Below are 25,203 nucleotides of genomic sequence, written 5' to 3' on the forward strand. Positions count from 1 at the left end.
CTAGGCTCTGGGAACATAGCAGTGAACAAACCAGGCTGACATTCTAGTGCAGGGAAGGCAGACACCATAGAAAATAAATGTCTGTGGCTCCATCAGCTAAGCATCTGACTCTTGGTTTCAGCTCAGGTTATGATCTCAGGGTCATGGGATAAAGCAGCCCTGCACTGGGGTTCCGCAAAGTCTACTTGTCCCTCTCCCTCCCCCTGCTCATGCATGTGCACGCTCTCTCTCCCCAATAAAATCTTAAAAAGAAAGAAAAGAAAGAAAAGAAAAGAAAAGAAAGAAAAAAAAGAAAAGAAAAGAAAAGAAAGAAAAAGAAGAAAAGAAAAGGAAAGAAAGAAAAGAAAGAAAAGAAAAGAAAAGAAAAGAAAAGAAGAAAAGAAAAGAAAAGAAAAGAAAAGAAAAAAAAGAAAAGAAAAGAAAAGAAAAGAAGTCAGGTAAGTGGCACATGAGATGAAGAAGTGAAGGAAATACAGCAGGTTGAATTGTTCACACGTGGCAACAACGGTATCTCCCACCCCATGGACTCCTGCTACAATGTGACCTCAATCCTTCTTCTCCAATTAAGAGATGGGTTCTTTGTTTCCTTCCCTAGAAACGGGATAGTTTTGTGACATCAACCAATAGAACATGTGGCAGTGGTGCCTTGGGAATTCCGAGGCTAGCATGTATGAGACGCAGCTCCCACCTCACCAGCTGGAATGCTCACCTCAGGCACCATATAAACTAGTCCACAGCCTTGAGGCCCTGGTGCCATGAGGTAGGTCAAATGAGCCCACATGCAGAGTTCCCCTTCAGGGACCCGAGACTATGAAGAGAGAAAGAGAGACCTGGCCAGCCCCAGCTGCTTGAAACTTGCATTCGTCTAGTTCTAACCACCTTCTGACTCTGACCAGTTGGGAGAGATCCAGAAGCCACAACCTCCCGGCTGAGTCCTTGAAGGATTCCTGACCCTCCGAGACCATGAGAAGCAAAATGTTTGTTGATGTTTCAACCCACTAAGTTTTAGGGGAGATTTGTTACACAGCAACAGACAAGCGGAGCAGTAGAGAAGCAGAATAGAACAGACAATTTTATATAAGGGAGAGAAAAGCCCTCACTGAGAGTTTTGATCAATGAATTAGGGGAGTGAAGGGGTGAGTGAAGATATCTGGGGCGCAGGTGTGCCTGGTGTCTTCAAGGAACAGCAGGGGACCTGATTGTCATGAGCCAGGAAGGGAGGGAGCCAGGAACAGCAGGCAAGTTCAAAGACCAGATGGTCCAGGGTCTTGCAGGCCACTTACAGACCAGTTTTTACCGTAAGTTCAGAAGCTATTGGATGGTTTTGAGCAGAGCAATGACAGGATATGATTTATGTTTTAATAGGAACACCCTGGACACTCTGCTAAAATTGGTACCTTGATTATTACTTTCATTACAACATCTCTATAAAAAGCAAAGGTCGGCTCAGTAAGGTTAAGTAATTTTTCCTAAGTCACTATGCTACTAGCGGCAGAGATGGGATGCAGGCCCACATTATCTGTTTCAAGATACCTTCTTCTAAGACGAGGATGAGTTTTACAGAAACAACACCGTACCATAACTTCAGGGCTGGAAGGTGCCATTACCCCAGATCCTCTTATGCAGCTGCTCCCCTTTTGTGGAGGATGTAAGGCTAAAAACATGGTAGTTACAAACCTGGACTCTGGAGCAGGAGTGGAGCTTAATGGAGCTTAAATTCCGCCTTTGCCATCCATCAGCTACATGACATTGGGAATGTCTCTTAACTTTCTGTGCCTCAATTTCCTCATCTATAAAATGAGGCCAACTGACTATTGTTAACTGACTGGAATTTGAATAAAAACTTTAAAAAGTAAAAATAGAATGAGGATGGGGCACCTGGGTGGCTCAGTCATGGAGTGTCTGAATCTTGATTTCAGGTCAGGTCATGATCTCAGGGTCATGAGATCGAGCCCCAAGTCAGGCTCCTTGCTGGGCATGGAGCCTGCTTAACATTCTATCTCTCCCTCTCCCTCTGCTCCCCACCCTGCTGGCATGCATGTGTGCGCACGTTCTCTCTCTTAAAGAAAAAGAAGAAAGAAAGAAAGAAAGAAAAAGAAAGAAAGAAAGAAAGAAAGAAAGAAAGAAAGAAAGAAAGAAAGAAAGAAAAGACGAAAAAATAAATAAAATAATATGAGGACAACTCTACCTCAGAGGGATCAGGTAAGGGTGGTCAGACAGGCATCCCAGGTACTTTGCCCAGTGCCTGGCCTATAATAAATGCTTAGTCATGTCTCACTGGCCATAAGCACAGGCATCCAGGGGCTCCCCAAATTCTGTCTCCCTCAACTCTACATTAGAAAATCATCATCCTGCAGGGCCTGAGTGGCTCAGTGGTTGAGTGTTTGCCTTTGCTCAGGTTGTGATCCCTGGGTCCTAGGATCAAGTCCTGCATCAGGCTCTTTGCGGGGAGCCTGCTTCTCCCTCTGTCTGTGTCTCTGTCTCTCTGTGTGTGTCTCTCCTGAATAAATAAATAAAATCTTAAAAAAAAAAAGAAAGAAAATCACCATCCTACCTTCAAACCCCCATCTCCTGCCCCTGTTACCCACATTCTCCCGCCTTTTGGCTCAATAGCACCTTCCCTCTCACTACCCTAGGTAGAACTTCTAATCTTATATCCAATACCTGAGGAATTCTACTTTCTCCATCACTGTGATTTCCAACTCCTGTCCATGACCACTTTGTCAAAACCCCTGTAGGAAAGAAGGGAGCTTAGAGAAGCTCTCTTTCCATTACCCTTTCCAGGCTCTGCTTCCACCTCTATTTTGCAATAACAACTGCTCTTGGGCAGTCCTCCTCATCATGTCCCACCCATTTCCCACTCTCTTCTGCCTCTGGAACATTCTCTCATCTTCCTGGATGACACTAGACCCTGGTTCATGGCCTTTTCCTCTGGCAGCACTAACAGGATTTCCAACATCCTTGCTTATCCTGGTCCCCACACCCTGCTCATAAAATGGGTCAAACTCATCTCTTCTCACCACTTTGATCTTGGCCTCCTGTCAGTCACATCACAGCCATGATGACGGCATTGCTTTCATGGTTTCTCACAGCGGCTTCACCTCTGTGATTGTGTTAGTCTGTTCCAGCTGTTATAACACTACGTGGACTAGACGGCTTATAAACAAAAGAAATTTATTCCTCACCATTCTGGAGGCTAAAAAGTCTAAAAGATCAAGGCACCTGCAAATTCAATGCCTGATGAGAAACTGCTTCATGATTCATGGAAGACTGTCTTCTCCCGTGTCTTTATGTGGCAGAGAGGCAAGGGAGTGCTGTGAGTGCTGTATGAGGGTGCTAACCCATTCACAAGGGCTCTTCACTCGTGTCCTGATCACCTCCCATGTGCCCTACCTCCAAATACCATCACTTTGGGGATTAAGTGTCAACGTGAATTTTAGAGGGACACAGTCTATAGCAATGATCTCTGGGGTGGGGGAAGGAGTGCTGTCATAAGACTCCAAAGCCCTGGCATCACTGCCTATGGACTTGAGCATGCCTCTTTCTCTTTCTGAGTCTTTAGTGAGGAGACAAGAGCCAGGACATTGATCTGGGAGCTTAAGTCCTCCCTTATCTGTGTGACCTTGAGCCAACCATCGAAGCTTTCTGGGCTTTATTTATTTATCCATAAATTGAGGTGGTTGGAGCAGAATGGTCCCTGATGGTTCCTACAAGCATGAAAACTTCGTATTTTCTAAGATTGAAATTCTATTTTTGATCCCCACTCCTCCTTCCTGGTCTCCCACTTCCTCACTCTGACTGAAGCAGTTTTGTTTTGTTTTTTCTCATCATGAAAATGACCCTTCCACCTCCTCCCTATCCCCTGTGCTGAAGCCTCATTGGCCCACTTATAATTAAGTGGCCATATCTCTTCCCTCTGTGCTTTTGCTCTTGCTATGACCTTACTGGGGGAAACCCTCACTCAATGCTCCTCCAACACAGCTCTGAGTCCTCCTGTACAACCTCGCTGGAAGCCTCTCTGGATACCCTTGTCCCACCACCACCTCTCTGACTCCATTGCTTCCTGTTTGATCTCTGTCATTGCCCTTGTGCCAGGAGACAGTCTATAATGATTTTGAAACCCAGAATGCTGTCAGCCATTTTTTGAATCCCCAGCTCCTGAAAAGTGGTGAATTGCTACTCAATGAATGAGGAGATCCCACCACAAGACAGATCTGACAAGGGTACATGTGCCATTAGGACATATCCTGCCAGATTTGCATTCTAAAGGAAGACCAAACTTGGAATCTCAATCCTCTTATTTTAAAAGGTATATACCATCAATGGGACATCTCCTTTAGAACACCTAACCAGAGCATCATGCTCTGTATTTCTAGTGTAGAATTCACCCTAGCCTCCCAGGTGAGCCCCACTCGTGTCCCCTATTTTAAAAGAAGTGTTATCTTCTAAAGGCTCAAACCTTAGGACCATCTTTGCCTTCTACCAATGTCCTGGTCTCATGCTGCATACTCTCTCCTGGACTTTCCCCCTGGTTTCCTGCTGGGTCCCTGATTCTCCTCTATCACACTTGAGTATACCTTGCAGATTAATCTTCCAAAAGTTCAATTCTGATTGTGCCATTTTTCTTTTTAAAAAAGTCTTTGCTGCCTGATAAATAAGATTTAAACTCCTCTGGCTCTCATTCAAGCCTTGTATGATCTCATTCTAATCTCACTTTCCTAGATCAATGGTCCATTGGTGGAAGGAAAAAATACTGTCTTCAAAGCTGTGGGTCTTCAGCTGAGTCCTGAAAGATCGATAGAATTCCACTTGGTCTGGTGGTCAGAGCAACATAGATGTGAAGATTCTTAATCACAGTTCTGTCGTTTACCATTTGAGTAAACTGGACAGCCACTTCAGTTCTCTAAATCTTAATTTTCTTAATTAAAAACAAGAGTTCTGACAATTTTCCTAGACCCTTTTGGAACAGAAAAGCAGAGAAAAGCTCCCATGTGAAATGGGAACACAAAGTCCTTGCCTTCATGTAGCTAATTTCTTTGGTCAACCAAATCTTTTTTTTTTTTTTTTGGTCAACCAAATCTAATATGATGACTTTAGTTTGTTTGTTTCCTCCCAAGAGAAATCCTGTATACATAGTTACAGAAAGTCTCCTTGGAGAAGACTTTTAATTTTTTTTTTTTAATTTTTATTTATCTATGATAGTCACAGAGACAGAGAGAGAGAGAGAGAGGCAGAGACACAGGCAGAGGGAGAAGCAGGCTCCATGCACCGGGAGCCCGATGTGGGATTCGATCCGGAGTCTCCAGGATCGCGCCCTGGGCCAAAGGCAGGCGCTAAACCGCTGCGCCACCCAGGGATCCCTGGAGAAGACTTTTAAAAAATTTTTTGTCTTGTTAATGAGTTTCCTGGGTGGTTCTGTTGCTTACAAAAATGCAGGCAAGTAGGGACCTATTATCCTAGGTTAAGGTTACCTAACAGGGTATTTTACCTCCTGGTAAAGAGTTGCCTCCAGCTATGCAGAACTTTGGGAAGGGGAGGTGTATTTGTAAACAGTGCCAGCCACTTCCACACAGAGTGGGTAGTTTGCAGGAAAAGGGCTGACCAGGGGCATAGGAACTAAAAGGGAGTGTTTTCCAGGACCAACAATCAGCTGGTACTCTTTATAAGTCTGTCAGATATTAACAGCTAGAAATCATTCTAATTGCTTGATGCCCATGCTTTACCAATATTTAAATATTTTGATATCACACTTGCTGTAGTGAGTAAGTTAAATGGGGCATACGTGCAGCCTGAGCAAGAAGCTGGCCTAGCAAGGGTACCACTATAGAGTGGACAAAGGTCCCCAGATCTGCCCAGGACCAGTTTTTGAAAGTGACATTCATACGGATGAAAATGGTTCCAATCTTTCTCTCCCTGATATTTAGATATAAGATTGACACCTTTTACAAACCAACTAATCAATCTCCCAGATTGGGAAAAGGAAGTTTTCAAGAAGATACTGGACTTCCTACAGATGAGAGAAAGGGGAATTCAAACAATTAATTAGAAATAGAAAGGAGATTTTATTCTATTTGTTCTTTAAGTTGAAAAAGTGGGTCAGAATGGCAAACACAGAACACAGTGAACAACAAAAACTATCTACATGCTTGGCTGTGAAGGATAAAGTGTTCCAGAAATAACAGAAGAGAAAGTCTATTATTGGAAGGTTCAAAAGAGATTTTTTTCCTGAGACCTATAGTCCAGTTTGTTGAACCAAATCTCTGAATGGACTTCAAACAGAATCTTTTTTTTCCTCAGAAGTGAAGCTATTACTCAAAATCAACCAAGAGCAAAAGAGCCACATTATAGCAATGGAAATTGGTCAGCTGTTCCCATGCAGAACTGAACTCAGAAAAAATATTCATTTTCTCAGCAATAGCTTGTCATTAGCTATAAGTTCTGCTTGGAAAAAGCCAAGTGATGCTAACAGTGCGACGCTACATGGATATGAAATGGATGCAGTAGCCACTCCCCCATTAGCAAAAGAGACAAGCCAGCAAAAAGTGATTAAAAGAATCATTTGCATCCCCCGAGGACTCAAGATTGGCATGACAGTGCTTGGCTATTCGTGCCACCTGCTTCAGCTAGGTTCTTGGTGGCATCTGCTGAGAATATTGGCACTGTGGATTTTCTGTATTAAAGTGGGAGCTGTGTGTATACATAATGATACACACTCAGTAAGTGCCCCAAATACTAACTGTTGATGTTTCTGAGTGTACGGAGGGGGCTTTAAAGCAGCTATTATAATACTAAGGATGGCGGGGAACAAAAATGATTTTCCTAGGCACAAGAAAAGATCATAAATTTGCAGAGAGTGAGAACGTGAAGAGCCACAAGCCAGGAATCAGAATCCTGTAACTAACACCTCACAGTTTATGTGGTATTTCTATGCCGTGGCTCCTGTTTAAGTCATTGATGATCTGAGTTTCCCCATATATACGATGAATACAGCAGCCCTTCTATCTCCAGGGGTACTAGGAGGGTTAATGGTTCATGTCACCTGTGACTTCATCAAAACTAAGGTGCAAAGAAAGTGAACTAACTACCAAGGGAAGAAGGATTATTACTTACCTTTTTTTACCTTCTTAGATTGTACTAAGACAGTATGTTTTGTGTGTGTGTGTGTATATATATATATATATATATATATATATATATATAAGATTTATGCATTTCAGAGAGAGAGCATGAGTGGAAGGGGAAGAGGGAGAAGGAGAGTGAGTCATTTTATATCATAAAAGCCAGGTGAGAGGCACTTTATTATTTTTTTAAGGTTTCATTTATTTATTTGAGAGAGAGAGCGAGCATGTACACGTGTAAGTGGGGGGAGGGGCAGAGGGAGAGAGAGAGACCCTCAAGCAGACTCCCCTCCCCACCATGCGCTGAGCTCAGAGCCCACTCGAGGCTTCATCTCATGACCCTCAGATCATGACTTGAGCTGAAATCAGGAGTCCGATGCTTAATGAACTGAGCCACCCGGGCAGCCTGGGAGGCGCTTTAAAGGAGGGAATCACCAACACAGTCAAATATTCCAAGAGCATAAGTAGAACTGAAAAGAGGTCACTGGACTTGGTCATCCTTAGAGAGAAGTTTTAAATAGTGATGAAAGGGCCCTGATGATTCTGAATTAAGGAACCAAAGGATGAGGAAGAAGTAGAAATGATGACAGAGGCCAGGCCTTTTGAGAATTCCAGCAGTCACGGAATAAGGGAATCAGACGTAACTGGTCTGCAAGGAACTGTTTTCTTTACTTTTTAAAGTCTGGGAGGATCCTGGGCATGTTTATAGGCAAAGAGGAAAGACTTGATGGAGGGGAAATTGATGGTGAAAAAACTTAATAGTCATGTTAAATTTTCTGAGTGATTGGAGCCATCCTTTTCAAAGTTGGAGATATAGTTAGTGAAAACAGAGTGGCTGGACTGTGAACAGAAGTCTCGTAATTGGACAATTATTGCATATGAGGCTGCAGCTTAAGAAAGCCCATGAAATATGCTTTACCTGGAAGAATGCTCCTGTGTACCCAATTAGTCATCTGGCAAGAGAGCAAGCAGCAGTTTTTTCAGTTGGCACAGAAAACAGAGATGTTTACTACCTTGAAACACTGTTATGAGCCATCATAACATTAGGCTGTTTGTATAAGCGCTTGAAAATATTGAGCTGTAATGCTTCAAGGAAAATGCTAACGTCCTCAGACTCTGCATAGGGCAGATTAAAACCCAGTCCTAGCCAAGAGGAGCCAACGGGACATGAAAATCAAAGATAATGTGGTGTCCTGTGGCTTCCTGGAGTAGAAAATATCAGATATTCTTTGGTTAAAAACAAAGAATATCTGAGGAAGGGATGTGCTTCAGTTAATAATAATGTATCAGTATTGATTCATTAATTATAACAAATGTACCACGCTGATGTAAGAAGCTAATGAGGGCGGACATTGGTGTGGGGTATATGGGAACTCTTTGTACCTCTCTGTACTGTTTTCTCAATTTTTCTGTAGATCTAAAACTGTTCTAAAAAAGAAAATCTGCTTTAAAAAAAGCAAAGAAACTCAGTCCTAACTGCAGTAACTAGAAACCACACCTTAACTCTAGCTATTTTTATTCTGTAAGACATTAGAGATTAAATGCTTGGGCTACCTGGAAAATGAGTCAAGTTTTATTATATATGTGAGCAGAGTATGTTCATTAGGACACCCTATTTCTCTGCTTTGGGAATTTCTTTTTAAAGTAAGTTCTCTTTTTTTTTTTTTTTTAAGATTTTATTTATTTATTCATGAGAGACACAGAGAGAGAGGCAGAGACATAGGCAGAGGGAGAAGCAGGCTCCCGGTGAGGAGCCCAATGAGGGACTGGATCCCAGGACCCAGGGATCACGACCTAAGCCAAAGGCAGACACTCATCCATTGAGCCACAGAGGCATCCCTTAAAGTAAGTTCTGATCACACTTTCTCTTTGGCTATTAGAAGACAGAGTCAGATTTGTGGCCTGCCTCTGTCCATGTTGATAGCACATGTATTCACTTAATGTGCTTAATGCAGCGACTGAGAATGTAGACTCTAGATCAATGCTTTGGTTCAATCCCACCTCCACCATGTTAGCTATGAAGTTGGGCCAGTTGCTCAGCCTCTCTGGGTCTGTTCCTCATCTGTAAAATGGGATGATAAAAGGATCTGGGGGTGGGGGTAGTGGTGTACAAATTTATTTTTGAAAATTAAAAAAAAATCGGTGTTACAGATATATGACACAATTTCATTAAAGGGAGTTGGGGAAAATTTGCCTATGTGCCTTAGATAATGAGTAAAGACTACAATACTAAGGACCACAGGACAGAAACTTTATAGAAGCACTGGACTATAGTTAATAAAGTCATTTCCCATGAGAGTACAGGTTAACATTCTGACATCACTATACATGTATCCTGGGATTGGGCAAACAAGCTAATAGATAGATGATAGATAGTAGTAAAAAAGAGAGAAAGTTAAGACAAAATAGAAATAAGTGCAACTTGAAGTCTTCCTTCATACTGTGCCAAAAACAGAACAGGGAACAATATCCAGCTCTTCTGTACGGTCACATTCTACTATTTTTTTTTCTGCTTTTATACTTGCTCTTCCCTCTCTGCAGGTAGTATTCTCTGCTTAGTCTACTGAATTAATTAGTACTCCTCAAAAAAAAAAAAAAAATACTGCTTACCTCAGAGTTTGCTTGGGAGATTAAATGAGTGAATGAGGGATCCCTGGGTGGCGCAGCGGTTTGGCGCCTGCCTTTGGCCCAGGGCGCGATCCTGGAGACCCGGGATCAAATCCCACGTCAGGCTCCCGGTGCATGGAGCCTGCTTCTCCCTCTGCCTCTCTCTCTCTCTCTCTGTGACTATCATAAATAAATAAAAATTTTAAAAAAAATAAATAAATAAATGAGTGAATGAGTAAAGTACTCAGGCCAGGTGCTTCCTAAGAGCTCAGCAAATGCCAACTATTAATTTGTGGGGGGGTTTTTTGTATTAGTCTTATCGTTTGTTTTATTCATTTCCTAGCCTTCATCTTGCCTGGGCCTCAATGTCCTCATTTATTTAGTCTTTATCCCCTTTATTCTGTCCTTTTATATATATTTCATCAGACCACTTGGAGTCCTTAACCATGTTAATCTTCCCTCAGGTAAGTGGGATGATTGATTGTGGACTGTTGATATTTTTCTTATTAGTAATTTTCTCCAATATTTTTATTGTGGTAAAATAGACATTGCATAAAATGTACTTAACCACTTTCAAGTGTATACAGTTCAGTGGTCACTAGTACGTTCATCTTGTTGTGCAATCATCACCACCACCCATCTCTAGAATGCTTTCAATCTGTAAAACTGAAACTCTGTACCTGATAAATAAGAACTCCCTATTCTTCCCTCTCCTCCTCTACCCCTGGCAACCACCATTCTACCTTCTATCTCTGATTTTGACTATGCTAAATTCCTCAAGTAAGTAGAATCATATAGAATTTGCCTTTTGTGAGTGGTTTTTGTCCTCAGCTTCAGTCATGTGATAGCAAATGTCAGCGTTTTCTTACTTTCTATGGTTGAATAATATTCCATCATATGTACAATCACTTTGTTCACCTACTTATCTTTTGATTGACCCTTGGATGACTCCCATGTTTTAGCTCTTGTGAATAATGCTGCTGTGAAAGTAGGTGTGCAGATGCATATGATTGTTCTATTTTCAATTTTGGAGGGATCTACCATACTGTTTTGCACAGCAGGTCTACTGTTTTACATTCTCACCAACAGTGAACAAGAGATCCAGCTTCTCCATATTCCTACCAACACTTATTATTTTGTTTTTATTTATTTTTTTTTCCTTTTTCTTATGGTATCCATCCTAATGGGTATGAGATGGTACCTCATTGTAGTTTGATTTGCTTTTCCCCAATGATGAGTCATGTGGAGCATCTTTTCCTGTGCTAACTGGCCATTTATGTGTCTTCTTTGGAGAAATGTCTTTTCACTCCTTTACTCATCTTTGAATTGGGTTCTTTGTTTTTTTGTTGCTGACTTTTAGGAGTTCTCTCTATATTCTGGTTGTTAATCCCTTATTAGATACATGATTTGCAAATATTTTCTCTCACTCTGTGGGTCGACTTTTTTATCTGTTGATGTACAAAACTTTTAAATTCTCATGAAGTCTTTTTTCTTTTGTTGCCTGGCCTTTGGGTGTCATATCTAAGATATCATTATCAAACTATTATTAATAATTTTTAAAAGATTTTATTTTTTAAGCCATCTGTGCACCCAACGTGGGGCTTGAACTCATAACCCTGAAATCAAGTGTCACATGGTCCGCTGACTTAGTTAGCCAGATAACCCTAATTAGCAATATCTGAAACACGGAAGTACAGATGTTACACATGTGACTGGTGTTGAATAAGCCTGTTGAATAAAATAGTTCATCTTGATCAAAATCAAAATTCCCAGTATAAACCATATCTGTTGGTTCAGTAAACGGGTTAAATCATAAAGTCTCCAAGCATGTGTACTCTACTAATGTTACCTTGTGTTAATGGATGTCATAATTGGCTCAACCTTAACTGTGACCCCCTATGCAAAGAACTACCCTTTCCTGATGCTTTGGGTAGGGTTTAGTTTTCATGAGGCCAAAAGGACTAGCTGACTTATTTTTTAAACATGAAAGGCTCCTATATTGAATCTGAGGTTGAGTTCATCATTTGATAAGCCACGTCCCATAGTAATGCTCCTTCAGAGAATACATGCAGAATTCCTTAAAAATAAAATTCTCTTAAAAATAAATATGCTTTGGAAAAGTAGGTCTGGTTTTCTGTTTTGTTTTGTTTTTAGTAGGTCTGTTTTACATTTCTGCATCTTTATTTGATTAGTGGCATGATCGGTTCCAGCAGATATTCTGAAAACTTTTTTCAATATATTTAGCATACACAGAAATCTTATATCCATCTCTAATTTACTTAGTATAAGAACTGAAGTAGGGAATAAGCTTATTTATTTCCCAGTGACCAGCCAATTATCTCAATACCAATTATCACATGAACAATTTTTCCCCACTGGTTTGCCATGTTACCTTTATTTTACATTAGATTAGTTTATGCATTTGAATCTATCCCTGGACTTGATGTCTGCCTCATTGGTCCGTTCATGTATTCCTGCAACCAGTTCTGATTTAATTACTGTCGCTTCATAATACATTTTCATATTTTATATTTTCCATTACAGAAATTTGATTTAATGTTTCTTAGGATTGGGATCCTTTGCTGTACAACACTGGGAAGGATTTAGAATGGTGGAGACAGTTCTGGAGTACATTTTAAACTCTCTATAGCACCAAGCTTCTCTTTAACAGAGTGGTTTTGTTCTTTTTTATCTAAGACAGTTGTGATTTTAGAGAGTGAATGGTAAGAACTCACACATGTTCCGCCAGTGAACTGCCTGCTTGCTCTTTCTCTCTGATCATTCTGTCTTGATTATATTAAAGTTGAACCAAAAACTCTTCATAGTTTGGAGGAGATGGGCAACCCTCTGCAGGTGGGTTCAGCACCTGCCATGGTGTTACACTTCTTTGAATGTCCTCTTTTTTTAAAAAAAAAAAGATTTTATTTATTCATGAGAGACACACAGAGACAGAGAGGCAGAGACACAGGCAGAGGGAGAAGCAGGCTCCATGCAGGGAGCCCGATGTGGGACTCAATCCCAGGTCTCCAAGATCACGCCTTGGGCCGAAGGTGGCGCTAAACCGCTGAGCCACCCGGGCTGTCCTGAATGTCCTCTTAATTGTATGTACAGCTCTGATTATTCAGAAAGAATCAGAAAAGATCTCTCTACAAATTTGATTCCATAGAAATCTACACGAATATAAATAATATTTATTTTCTCTGATGTTGCTTTTCTAAAAATAGGTCATCTAGGTTATTGTTTTGTTTCTCTCTTGCCTCTCTTTTTCCCTTTTTTTCTCTCTGTCAGTTTTTAATTCAGTATCTTTTCATTACTATTAGTATCGTACCTCATTTATGCTTTCATTTTTATGGGCAGTTTTTAGCTCTTTTACTTCATTCAGTAAAAGGTAAGTGGTTTCCAGGTCGTTTCATTTCCAACAGAGAAGAGGGGAGGCAGAAATCATAGCATAATTAAAATAGGTTCTGAAGGTACAGAGCCCAGAAACAGGGAGAGAAGGAAGCGAGGTGAGGAGGGGGGGAGGGACGTATGTATGCCTTTCCTGTTAAGCTGGTTGCTAGGAGGAATGTCAAATCCCTCCAGGTGTCAGAGAGTCTATCTGCCGCAGGAAGAAGATGAACTTTCCATCTGCTCTCTCCCTCCTGCTAGGAAAGGCCTCTCTGTCTTGCCTTGTAAGGATAGGATGACTTTTCACTATGCTGTGTGCTCCAAACTCTGATTCTAAGAAAGAGAAAGAGAAAAGTAGGCCTGGCAAAGATGGAAACATCCAGGGGGCCCTGCAGTCAGAGGCCTTCTCATAAAAACTCAGAACGAACTGAGTGGCTCATGGGTCCTTCCAGTGAACAGTCTCTGAGTAGGTGATGGTGACAGCTCTTTCCTAGGAGCTTGTTTCTATGTTGGTGTAATTGTTCTGCAGAGAAGTAATATCTGACAACTGTGGGTCCCTGAAGGGGTCAAACTGCAATGCCAACGAGTGGATGTGGTAAAGCTGCCCTGGTGAACCAGAAGAGCAGACCTAGAGTTTCTCCATCAGCTGGCAGTTGAGAGGCTACTTGCGACAGGAAGCCATCTCTACCTCAATGTAGATCAAGCTTCAGCAGTCACGTCTCTTCCATCCTTCCTGCTTCATGCATACAACTAGATCTGTTTCAACTCAGGGCTTTTTGGAGACTGGGTCCAGTGACCATTGCTCAGGTCCAGAGGTGTCTCTTTCCTTCAAATTTTTGCTATGTCCATGTTGGTTGGGTACTACATCATTTTACTGCGCTGTATGTGGGCACCACTTTCAGCAAAAGAGGAGTAGTAAGCATGCAGTGTAGAATATTATAAAAGATCAAAACAGCTAACAGTCTGCTACTAGCATGCAGTCAAAAGATAAGACATACTAGAAAAAAAATCTGTTAGAAGCTCTTTATTAGAATAGCCAATTAGACCTAAAAGGTAATAGGAGACCAGAAGCTTGATGACAAGAAATGGAGACTGGTCAAGAAAAATTAGACATGTGGTTCTAAATCCTGAGTTAGAAAAATGAACAATTTGAAAGAAACACTATCAACTATACTGAATATATTTTTGTAAGAATAAGAAGGGAACCAGAGAATATTCCAAAGATACTCAATTGTTGAAAATCTTAAATGTACTACTTCCAAAATGAACAGACAGAAATGGAGGCTTGAGAAACAAAATACAAGATCTGAGAAAACATAATCAAATACTTCTCTAAAGACTGTCAGCATTGAAGCAAACTCTCTAATCACACATGGCAAAAAACAAAAACAAAAACAAAAACAAAAAACAAAAAACCACCTCACTATATTGGGTTTTGGAGCATTTTCATGGAGTATGATTTGGAAGTTTCACTGGATGTGGTGTTGAGTGTAACTTGACAAAAAGTTTTAAAAAGAACAAAAGCACATTTTTTTCTATCAGATTCCTAGAGGAATAGAGACACAAAGTCCAGCACTTTAGCATATCCACGCAGAGGCTTATATTCTGCCTGAAGAGGATTCAATGTTTGCACAACCTGTGATCCGCAGTCAGAGCTTCCAGTCTCTGGTTGGGTTTGGTGGAGCAGCACTTTCTGACAATCCCAGCATCTCTCCATCCTACCTGGGCCACTAAAGATGTGGATCCTTCTCTGAAGCTCAGAGTTCCCCCAGTGTCCTGTTGGAACCATGAAACTTGGGCCTGGGCCAAGCACAGAATGTTCAAGAGGCACTGAAGCCCACCCACGGCCTTCCATAACATGTCTCTTCCAAGAACACGTACATAGATGCCCAGCGCCTTGTAGCTCTCTTGTCTTTGGGTGCTAAGTGATTCCAAAGAATCGTTTGCTGTTTGATCCAGAGGAACATGACCGCCAGAGGGAAGAAAGGACTACCGTTGAGCTGAAATCAGCAGTATTTAAAGACCTGCAAGAAGTGGAGGAGGAAGCAGTCACCAGGACAGCTGCCCTGGAGTATGCTGAGCAAATCCTGCCTGGCTATTGGCACATCAGTATATCACTCTGTTGAATCCCCTGGTGTTATCCTGACTCGTTCCCCTCAATTTGGGATCACTGCCAAAATTACAGTGCTCTGCTCCTGGGTTGTAGGTAAAATCAAATGAGATAATGCCCCTAAAGCGCTGCATGTTGTGAGCACCCAATGAAGAGAGCAAAACCATGGAGCATTCTGCAGCAAGTAGAATCAATAGATTATAGAAATACACAGAGCAACAAGGATAAATCTTAAAAATCTTAAAAACCTAGTTGATTGAATAAAGAAAAAGAATGATATATAACACAACACTGTTATGTAGGTTGATCATACGTGTTTATACAATTCATAAGAATACATGCGAATAATGAAATACACATGCATTAGAACAGTTACCTATGGGGGGGACAGGGTGCAAGGGGAGCAGTCAGGGAGAGAACAGAAATGAGGAATAAATACATGAAAGCAGAGAAGGGACTGGAAAACATAACAGCGTAAATGTGCCACGAACTGAGGAGTGTAATTAACTCAACTTCCTGCATCTGAGCTTAAAAATAAAAAGATAATGATAGTTATTATTAATACTCTGAGATTTTCCACATCCTTTCAACTGTAAAATGTTGGAATATCCTTCAGATGGCACCCTTCTTGAACTTGCTCAGGCAGGGGAGCATTTTCCTCCAGCTTTCCGGGTGATTTAACACATCAGGGAACAAGTATATAAAAAGGCCTGGTGCTCTCCTGTGTAGCCATTCTGGACTTCAGAGCTAAATTGCAAAGTCGGTTCGACACATGTGATTTCATCTATGAAATTAGGGCAAGGTGGGAAACTGACACAGAAAAAAAAAGTGATTTATTATATTGTTACCATCCCTTACAAGTAGAGGGTCAGATACCTCTTTTGCCCATTAGTTTAAGGCCAGATCATCGGAACGTGGCTATTACCACATCCCTTAAAAGCCCCCCTCTGGTCCAACGCCTGCAGGGGCCGGGCGCATTCCCCATCTGCTCGGATGGTGACACAGTAATTGTGGCATCTTGATGGTGCAAACTCTCGCACTTAGCTTGATCGGGGCTGACACAGCAGAAAACAATGGATCGAAAAATGTTTGGACTTCAAAGGTAACAGAACGAAGTCGGAGAACAACTACTGGCCAAGCCCGAGAGGTTTGGCGGCGGGTGCGGGACTGTGTTTTCCGTTGACAGCTGAAAATGAGCCCGGCTTCGCGGGAGCTCTCTCCCTCCCTTCCCCAAGGTTACCTGCAATTCTAATGATCCGTTCTCTCGGAGAAAGCAAGAAAATGGATTTGGGGGGCAGACGTTTGTTGTAGTTCTAGCATCCGTTACAGGATGGGAGATGTGTTTCCCCCACCAAGTTTTCTGCCTGTAACAATACTCTTCTCCTGACACCGCTGCATCTGCCCCGGGGCTGGTAGTAAGGCAAGTGTGGACTTAGCACCCAGAAGGCACCCTGTCCTGCTGCATCCGCCTGCGACAGTGCTGGCCTCTCTCCTTGGACAAGACAGCGCCCCTCCGGCCCTTTCCTCACAAAGTCCTATCCCTCTTCCCTGTTCCTCTCTCCATCCCTGATAGACTCTCTTTTTAATGGCCCATCTCTCCAACTTTCTCCCTCCACCGGCCACATCAGAGATGTTCGTGAGTGTGCATGTGTGTGTGTGTGTGTGTGTTCAGTCTGTGCATAGATACATGTCAGAATCTGGGAGAGGACATAGAATTTGAAACCGAGGCAGCACTTTGTCCCCTTGCCTTGATTTCAGTGACAATATTTAATATGACTGAGGTTATAAATAGTATTCAAGGGAGGATATGAAGTTTTGTGCTCATCAAAGGGGATGTGAGTTTTTAAGAGAGGCTAAGACACCTGCCTCTGTTTGAATATAAATTGAAGGTTTAACCCCCAGCCAGTGAGTTCTTCTGTTGTTTGTGGGTCTGCGTTTTTCCTGCTCTTACTTTCTGATTTCATCTGTTCTGACAGTTCTACTCCCATGTGAACAAGTCCTGGTACTCTAGTCCGGAGGTATGCGCACACTCTGCCATAGTCTTCCGTGAGCGTCAGTCTCGTAATTAAGAGCATGGGCTCTGGAGTCAGGCTGCCTGGGCTCAACTCCTAGCTCTGCGCTCATCAGCTGGTATAGCCTTAGGCCAACTACTTAATTTCTGGGCCTCAGTGTCATCATCTGTAAGCTGGGAACGATGGTACTAAATCTAGAAGGTTTCTGTGAAACTTCAACGAGAGTAATAGAGTGCCCGGCAAGTAGGAACCATCAATAAGGATTTGTTGGTTTTCTGGTCTCTTTTGCACACACCCAACAAATCTTGCATATAATTTTAAGGGAGTTTCAAGATTACTAACAAACTCAAGTTCTCCATGTCCCACAACAGCTTCTCTGTTCTGCTTCTACTAGTTCCCTCCATAGCACGGACCAGTCCCTCCTTGAAGTACTTTTCCCCTCGAATCTGAGATTCCACCTTCCCTGGCCTTTCCTCCTACCATATCGGCTGACTTGGAATGACTAAGGCCTCAGAAGCTGGTGAGCCTCTCCACCTATACGCTCCCTAGAATAATGACCTGATCCTATCCCATGGTTTTAAACACTTGCCATACATAAGAATCTCAGCTCTTCAGCCCCCATCTCTCCCTTGAGACTCATCTGATTGCCAACTTGTGGATATCTAACACTCCTAACATGTCTCAAACCAGCATATGTACAAGAGTCTTCTTCCCCTCTATACTTGCACATCTATCTGTCCCCCAGTCTCATCTCTGCCAGTTGTGCGGAGAGCAGATTTGTGCAAGAGAGAGAAAGGAACCCATTGCAGGAGTCCAGTCAAGAAATGTGTGTGGCTTTGATTGAGTTGTGCAAAGGAAAGATGAGCAGTGGTCATATCCCCAGATCCTCCTGGCAAGCAATGGAGTGAGGAGGAAGGCTTCCTGGAGCTGGGTGCCAAAACACAATGCACCGGACACAGGCAAGGTTAGAGAGGAAGGCAGAGAATATCAAAGACTCTTAAAGACAAAGCAACAGGGAACATCGTGGGGACCACAAAGGACATATGTTTGGCTGCCTAAGATCGAATAGATGTGTGAGAAAGAAGTCTCTTCTCATGAGAGATTTTAGGGAAGCCAAGTTACAGGTAAGGTTGCAGAAAAGGGAAAGTCATCACAGATCCTTATAACTAGATGTGATCTCCTAGTTCTCTAATCTTCATGGTACTACTTAGACATAGATTCTTTGTGAGTTTTTTTTTTTTTTTATTTTAGGAATCTCAATATGCAGCTCAAATTCATGACTCTGAGATCAAGAGTCATGTGCTCTTCCAACTGAGCCAGCCAGGCACCCCAAGATGCTTTAAAATGATAAGTTATTTCAAACATGCAGTTAATTATTATAGACTGTTGCAGGTATCTTCATTCCTACACCCAGCTTTATTGTATGTCCCTTTTTAATGGTACCTGCTATGTAGTATCATGATTTTATTTATTCACTTTATTTCCTTGTATTATAGAGAAGTACCTTGAGTGGCAGGGGCCGCTCTCCCCTTTGTATCTTAGAAGTACCTTATACAGTGACTTACACACTTTAGGTCTCCCGAATATTTGCTGAATTGACTTGTGTTCTTGAAAGACCTCAGAAACCTTCGGGAAAAAGGAATATGTGGCAAGCAGCATGCACCATCCTTACAGATTTGAGGAGTTGCAGCTATTTTAAGGTATATGAATTCAGAAGGAATTACTGTAAGTGAAAATAGGCCAGTGGCTGCACCTCGTGGCATGTAACAGTGAAAACATATTTCATTTGCTGACATCTTTGGCTAATGTTTCTGATTCTGGAATCGAAGTCATAGACAACCCAAATCCCAGCTCTCCCAGTAGGCAGTCAATTTCCATGCCCTCCCCCATTCTAAGTGCCTTTGATTTATGAAGAAAGATGGTTAGCCAATAATAATAATTTACCGTCAGCTGTAGCAGGTTTATTAGACAATGTTTACACCCTTTGTTTAAGTCCCAGTTGCTTTGTCTTCTGCCCTAACATGCCTCTCACCTGCTACAAATCCAGAAAGTATTATATTACCTGATGTATTAGAATTCCTACCATCTTACTCCTTGACACAGAGCTGCATCGATGACTTAGCAGAACTCCTAGAATTCCCAGAAGAATGTGCTGTACATCATGGTAAACGAGACCTTTAATGGAGTGGCAAGCTTCCCAGTTAGGGTGACAGTGGCATTTGGTTTGTCCTAGATGGTCCCAGTTTACAAACTGTTGTAATCAAGTGATGTCTTGTAATTATTTAGCATTCCCCTCTCACTCTGTGGGTTCAGATGATAAGTTATATGGTCACCCTATTGATCTCTCTACTTCTACTTCTCATATCACCTGACTGCCTTATGTGGCTGGACTTCCATTTTTCTTATTTGTGCAATGTCTTGACAGATGGGGTGAAATGACACTCTCTGCTTGGTGAGAAAGAGCCACACTAGACATCACAAACAAAGCTCCATTTCTGGCAAGCTTTCCAAACACAACACAAACTAAAATAAATCCGTTCACCCAGATGTTACCATCCCAAATTGTGCCGACAACACCACAGCCTTTCCATGGGGAAAGAGTAAACCACCCAAAACAGTGAGAACTAAAACTTCAATTACATAGTAAAAAATGTTCAACATTTAGTGCAGGACTCTGGTGGCTGAATTTAAGTCAAAACCAGCTTAAAATTTTAAAACAGCAAAATCCAGGAGGGCTTTTTATTAGATGCAGGATCTCTCCCTCTTTTATTTCATCTGCATCAGCTCCAGAAAAGGAAAAATAATATAATATTAGAATAACATGTAGTTATAACTATATTTTCAGCCCAGCAATTTCAGTCCAATTTCCAGCAGTAATGTTCATTAGAATCAAACATTTCCTAGATGGTTTAAAAACACAATGAAAATCTGGCACTTTGGGAGCTTATGTGAATACAGCTTTAACTTCTTATTTTCAAAGAAAAATGAGATTCAGCATTAAAAAAAAAAAAACTAAAGCAATGTCCCCAAAGCTTCTTTAAAAAAAAAATAAAAGGAAACTCAACTTGCTGTACACATTAAATAATTCAAATCAATGATCCTTTTAAGCCCTTAGCAATGCATGAGCCAATGGGGGCAAGCAATCTAATACTTCATGCATTTAGGGGACTGCACTAGAAAGACTTTTAGTCTGTTTCTGCTTTTATAAATGCAAATGTATGCAGAACAGACAGATTGGGATCTGTACAATTTAGCAATGATCAAAACTTGTAATTTTTGAAAATGGGACAGATGTCCAGACTAGTTTTATTAAGACGCTTCTTAGTGAAGAAGAAACCAAACAAACAATCCAATTCCACCTCCTCCTTAAAAAGGAAACAAACAAACAATGCTACCACAAATTGGGATAAGTTAATCTTGTTTCTTTCATAGATTCTTAAAGTCGAGAGGCAGTTTAGGGTAGTGGAATAAATATCTCTAGCATGTATCACTGCATTACTCATCCTTCTGTCTCTAAGATGCAGAAATGGGGGGGGGGGGGATGTTTCCTCCTTTAAGGACCTGCAATAGGCTCAAGGTTAACTTAGAGGTCAGCTAGATCTCTGGTTCTGAGTATCATGCTCTCCTTGAACTATAGACAGGAAAGCAGCTGGAATAAAAAGCAGAGTCAGTAAATATGTGCTGAATAAATGCTTCTCACTTTATTCACTCAAACTTGATGAGTGCCCCTCATCTTCCCATCCTTGGAACAGAGTTCCAAGGTTTATCTGATCATAATGAGTACCCAGAATGTACCAAGCAGTGGGGAAATCGAGATGAAAACAGCATTTGCTCTCAAAGGGGCTAGAGTGTGGTGGGGAAAACAGGTATGCTTAAAATGGGGTGCTAAGTATGGTAATGAACGTATATATGAGGTGCAATGGCAACCAAATGAGGATGGATTTATTCTGACCAGGCTATCAAAAAAAAAAAAAAAGACTTCACTACTACTCCCCTTAAGTTGAGTCTCAAAAAACTGCTGGGTGGACAAGGGAAATAGCCACCTTCTGGGCACCTACAAAGACACAGAAAAGCCACTGAGGTTGCATGCATTCGATCAGATCTTCATTGAAGAATGTCTACGTGCCAGGCAAGATGTGAAGCACCAGGGAAATAGTAAAAAATAAGTTATGTCCTTGTCATACTTTATCCTATAGGTGCTAAGTGTTTAAACACAGGAGCAAGACAATCAGCTGTATTTTGGAACAGCCACTCTGAAGGTGGAGGAGAGAGGCTTAAAGGAGAGACTAGAGGTGAGGAAGCCCAATTATGGAGACCACAATAGCCCCAGTAAAAGATGATAAGGGCCCAAGCTAAGACAGTGACCCGGGGCTGGAGAAAGGAGGTCTGTTCATGGGATGGACTCAACCAAACGTGTCCTCCATCCAGCCTCTGCTTTATTTTCAGACAGCTCCGGAGGTTACACAGTCCATCTCTACACTGGGGTGGAATCAGCCCCCTTCCAACCACCATGTGATGGCCTAGTTGTGCACTCTGGAAAAATGTAGACATGACAGGTCCTCAAATACTCGGTCTGTGTTCATGCTTGATTGCTACCAGTGAAATTCACATAAAATATTTATATTCCTCTACAAACAAAAGAGCAGAGTGAGGGCATATATTCCAAAAGCTTCCTAAATCCCCTACCCTAAACATTCAGATCTGCCTGGAGAAGCTAAGGGAGAGAAGATACTTTTTTAAAATCTTTTTTTTTTTAACACTTCACCTTCATAGGTGATTGCTAGGTTTTGAAATCTTTCACTTTATGAATTACCCATCTTCTGGCTTTTCAAACAACAAACAAAAGGGAAAAGTGTTTCTTCACTGAAGAGAATAAGATTTAGCCATTCTAAGGCACCTCGACCTCTGCTCAATGGCCAGTATTTTCCAGGAACAAGAGACCAGAGAGGTCAGTTGTTAACGGTTCAACAATTTTACTCTGTTAGAAATTCTACCTCCTGAAGCTACACTAGAGGCCTACAAATCTAATATTTTTTTTTGGATTTCTATTTTTTTTTAAAGATTTTATTTATTTATTCATGAGAGACACATACACACACACGCACACACACACACGCACACACACACACACACACAGAGGCAGAGACACAGGAAGAGGAAGAAGCAGGCCCCATGCAGGGAGCCCAACGTGGGACTCAATCCCGGGTCTCTAGGATCATGCCCTGGGCCGAAAGTGGCGCTAAACTGCTGAGCCACCCGGGCTGCCCTTTTCTTGGATTTCTATCTCCAGTTTTAGAGTCCTTGATCCCAGCTCAATCTGCAATGCCAGAGTGAGACAGTGAACAGAGGCATTTACCCCTACATGGTAGGCCCTGGTCAACCAGAAGTCTGCCTGTGGGGCAGGAAGGCTTTTCTATCCAGGGAGGCCAGGGATTAATATACTACCGAGTTTTGTTTAGGAACATAGATTTTAATTTTTCTTATTATGAAAGTTTTCAAACATACATAAAAGCAAAGAAAAAAAGTACAATGAACTCACACATTGCCTTCTTCAGATTCAATACTATCAGCACTTTGACATGCTGGCTTCATCCCCTTTCCCTTCTATCTTTTTTTCCTCCCTCTTTCTCTTTCTTCTCTTTCTTCCCCCCTCTCTTCCTTGCTGTAGTATTTTTAAACAAATGTCTTACATCATGTTATTCTACTCTTATACTTCAGAATAATTCTAAAAAATGACATGTTATTATATAACTGCAATACTACTGCCACACCTGACCAAATGAATAGGAATCCTCTCACGTCATCTAAAACCTAGGTTCCAGGAAAGTTTTAGAAGTCATAAGGCTTGAGATTTCTGTTGCTTCTCTAGGGAAAGGCTATGCCACAGATAGCCTTGATTATCAGGCAATTTTTTCCTTATCCTCAGCTTAAAGTTTCATCCCATTACTGCATATTATACTCATGTATCATGCTAAATAATTAATCTTCCTTTTTAATGTTTACACATTTCAGATATTTGTATACATTTGGCTTGTTTTTCCTTAGTCTTTGCTTAGCTGAACTATACATATTTAGTTCTTTTACTCTTATTAATCAATGCCATAAGCTCTTAATCATTTTGGAGCTTTGCTTTGAACCTCGTCCAGCTGGTTTCCATAAGCCTAGTAATGAGTAGCCCAGAACCAGATGTAGCGTTCCAAGAGCCGTGTCACCCAAATCAAACTGCTCCCCATTCCTTCTCTGAATGCTCAATCCCAAACCACAAGAGCCTTATTTTCTGTCATATTATAACAGAAACAAATGTCTTGTTTTCTGCTTTTATGCCCAGTTATTTTTTGGCATTACAGCATGTGTTTCATTCCTCCCACTAAACATCTGTGCTTCAGATCACTTTCCTCCAGATGTAATATAATCAGTATTTTGGAACCAGAAGAGTACAGAGACCCAGCTCTGCCATGCTGGCTATGTGACTCTTGGCAAGTCACCTCATACTCAGCGCCACTTCAAGTTCCCCACCTAAATGACAAGACTGATCCTTTCTACTCTCTACTTCACAGAATTGTTGGAGGGTTAAATAAGATGATATAAATGCAAAAGGTTTACTAACTTTAATGGCATGTGATGCAGATATATATATTTAATATACTTTAGTACACTTAATATACAAAACATTAACTTCTACATTCTCTAGACTTTTCTACTTGCATCAGTAGCTTATTGCACCATTTAATCATCTGTACTATCAGGAGTTCTTTGTTTCAGCTCAATTCTTCCTATCAAAACAGTATCTAATAAAATATTTTTTGAAATGTATACTATGAATCCATAAACCATGAGACTTTCATGTTTATTCTTCTATTACTTCTAAGTCAGGTATATGGCATTTGCTTCTGTTTACTATTTACTAAGTTCTAAGTCGTGCTAAACACTTTACCTGAATGGCCAATTTAGACCTCATGATTCTATGAAGTAGATGCTATCAACATTCTCACTTTAAAGACGAGGAAACTGGGGCTCAGAAAAGCTAATTAACTTGCCTAATGTTAATAGTTGGTCAAAGCTGTAGAGCTTGGAAAACCTGCAACTCCAGAGCCCATTCTCTCAACTGTGAGCATGATTTAATATTTCACATAATTACTGCGAACCTTTAGCTATAGATTAAATTCAACAAACCTCTATGTGCCAGACACTGGAGACCAGTGAGAAGGCATGGCTCCTTCCAGGAGGCTGTTTGCTCACAGAGAAGCTCAGAGCTGATTAAAAAGGAACAAAGCACAATGGCTGTCATTAGCATAGGCAATTATACCAATTACCCAACATCCACGAAAATGCTCTTATACAAAAATACTACTCTTATACAAAAATTCAGATTCATTCCCTTTAGATAAACTATTTGATGGCTATTGCTAATCATTTTATCCTCCAATTCCCTGGCCCTTGGCTATCTAATAAATAAATTGAATAATGCCAATTTTCCTTTAAACTGTTCGCTCAAACATCCATTATCTGATGATACTCTGGTTTGGAGTATTTTATTATCTCAGTCCTGGATCAGTGCACCAGACTCAGTTTTAATTGGGTTCTCTGCCTCTTGTTTCAGCCTCTTCAGTTCTTGCCACACATCACTGCCAGATTAATCTCCTTAAAATAAAGCTTCCATCTAAACCAGTTCCTCCTCTGAAGCTTTATTCATTTCCGACTTTCAAGGTTCAAAACGATGTAATGCTAACCATCTTCATGCAAATGTTCCTCTCCACTCAGACCTTCTCTTTTCTCCCTACATATGCCTTGTACACTGCTCTCTTGCTGGAACTACTATCCCCTCCTGAATTCCTCTCCTTTCTTTTTTTTTTCTCCTCTCCTTTCTTAACTCTTTGAATACTATCCCTCCTCTATGCACCCATCCTGATCACTAGACACTCTGTTCTCCCTCCTCTCTTCTCTTTAGAAGCTCAACAGATGTTTGCAG

The 25,203-nt window shown here is 41.3% G+C and overlaps 2 long non-coding RNA genes across 2 annotated transcripts in view; both read left to right on the top strand.

Annotated features, from left to right (window-relative positions):
- LOC144301076 (uncharacterized) overlaps window positions 1-25,203 on the top strand; it is a 145,861-nt gene that overhangs the window by 10,532 nt on the left and 110,126 nt on the right. The gene's annotated exons all lie outside the window — the stretch shown is intronic.
- Window positions 477-14,638, top strand: LOC144301075 (uncharacterized). Its single transcript, XR_013367806.1, has 2 exons — window positions 477-760; window positions 13,642-14,638. It is a non-coding gene; the product is annotated as an uncharacterized LOC144301075 (long non-coding RNA).

This window comes from Canis aureus, chromosome 29 (assembly GCF_053574225.1).
Source record: "Canis aureus isolate CA01 chromosome 29, VMU_Caureus_v.1.0, whole genome shotgun sequence".
In the NCBI taxonomy this organism is placed as follows: domain Eukaryota; kingdom Metazoa; phylum Chordata; class Mammalia; order Carnivora; family Canidae; genus Canis; species Canis aureus.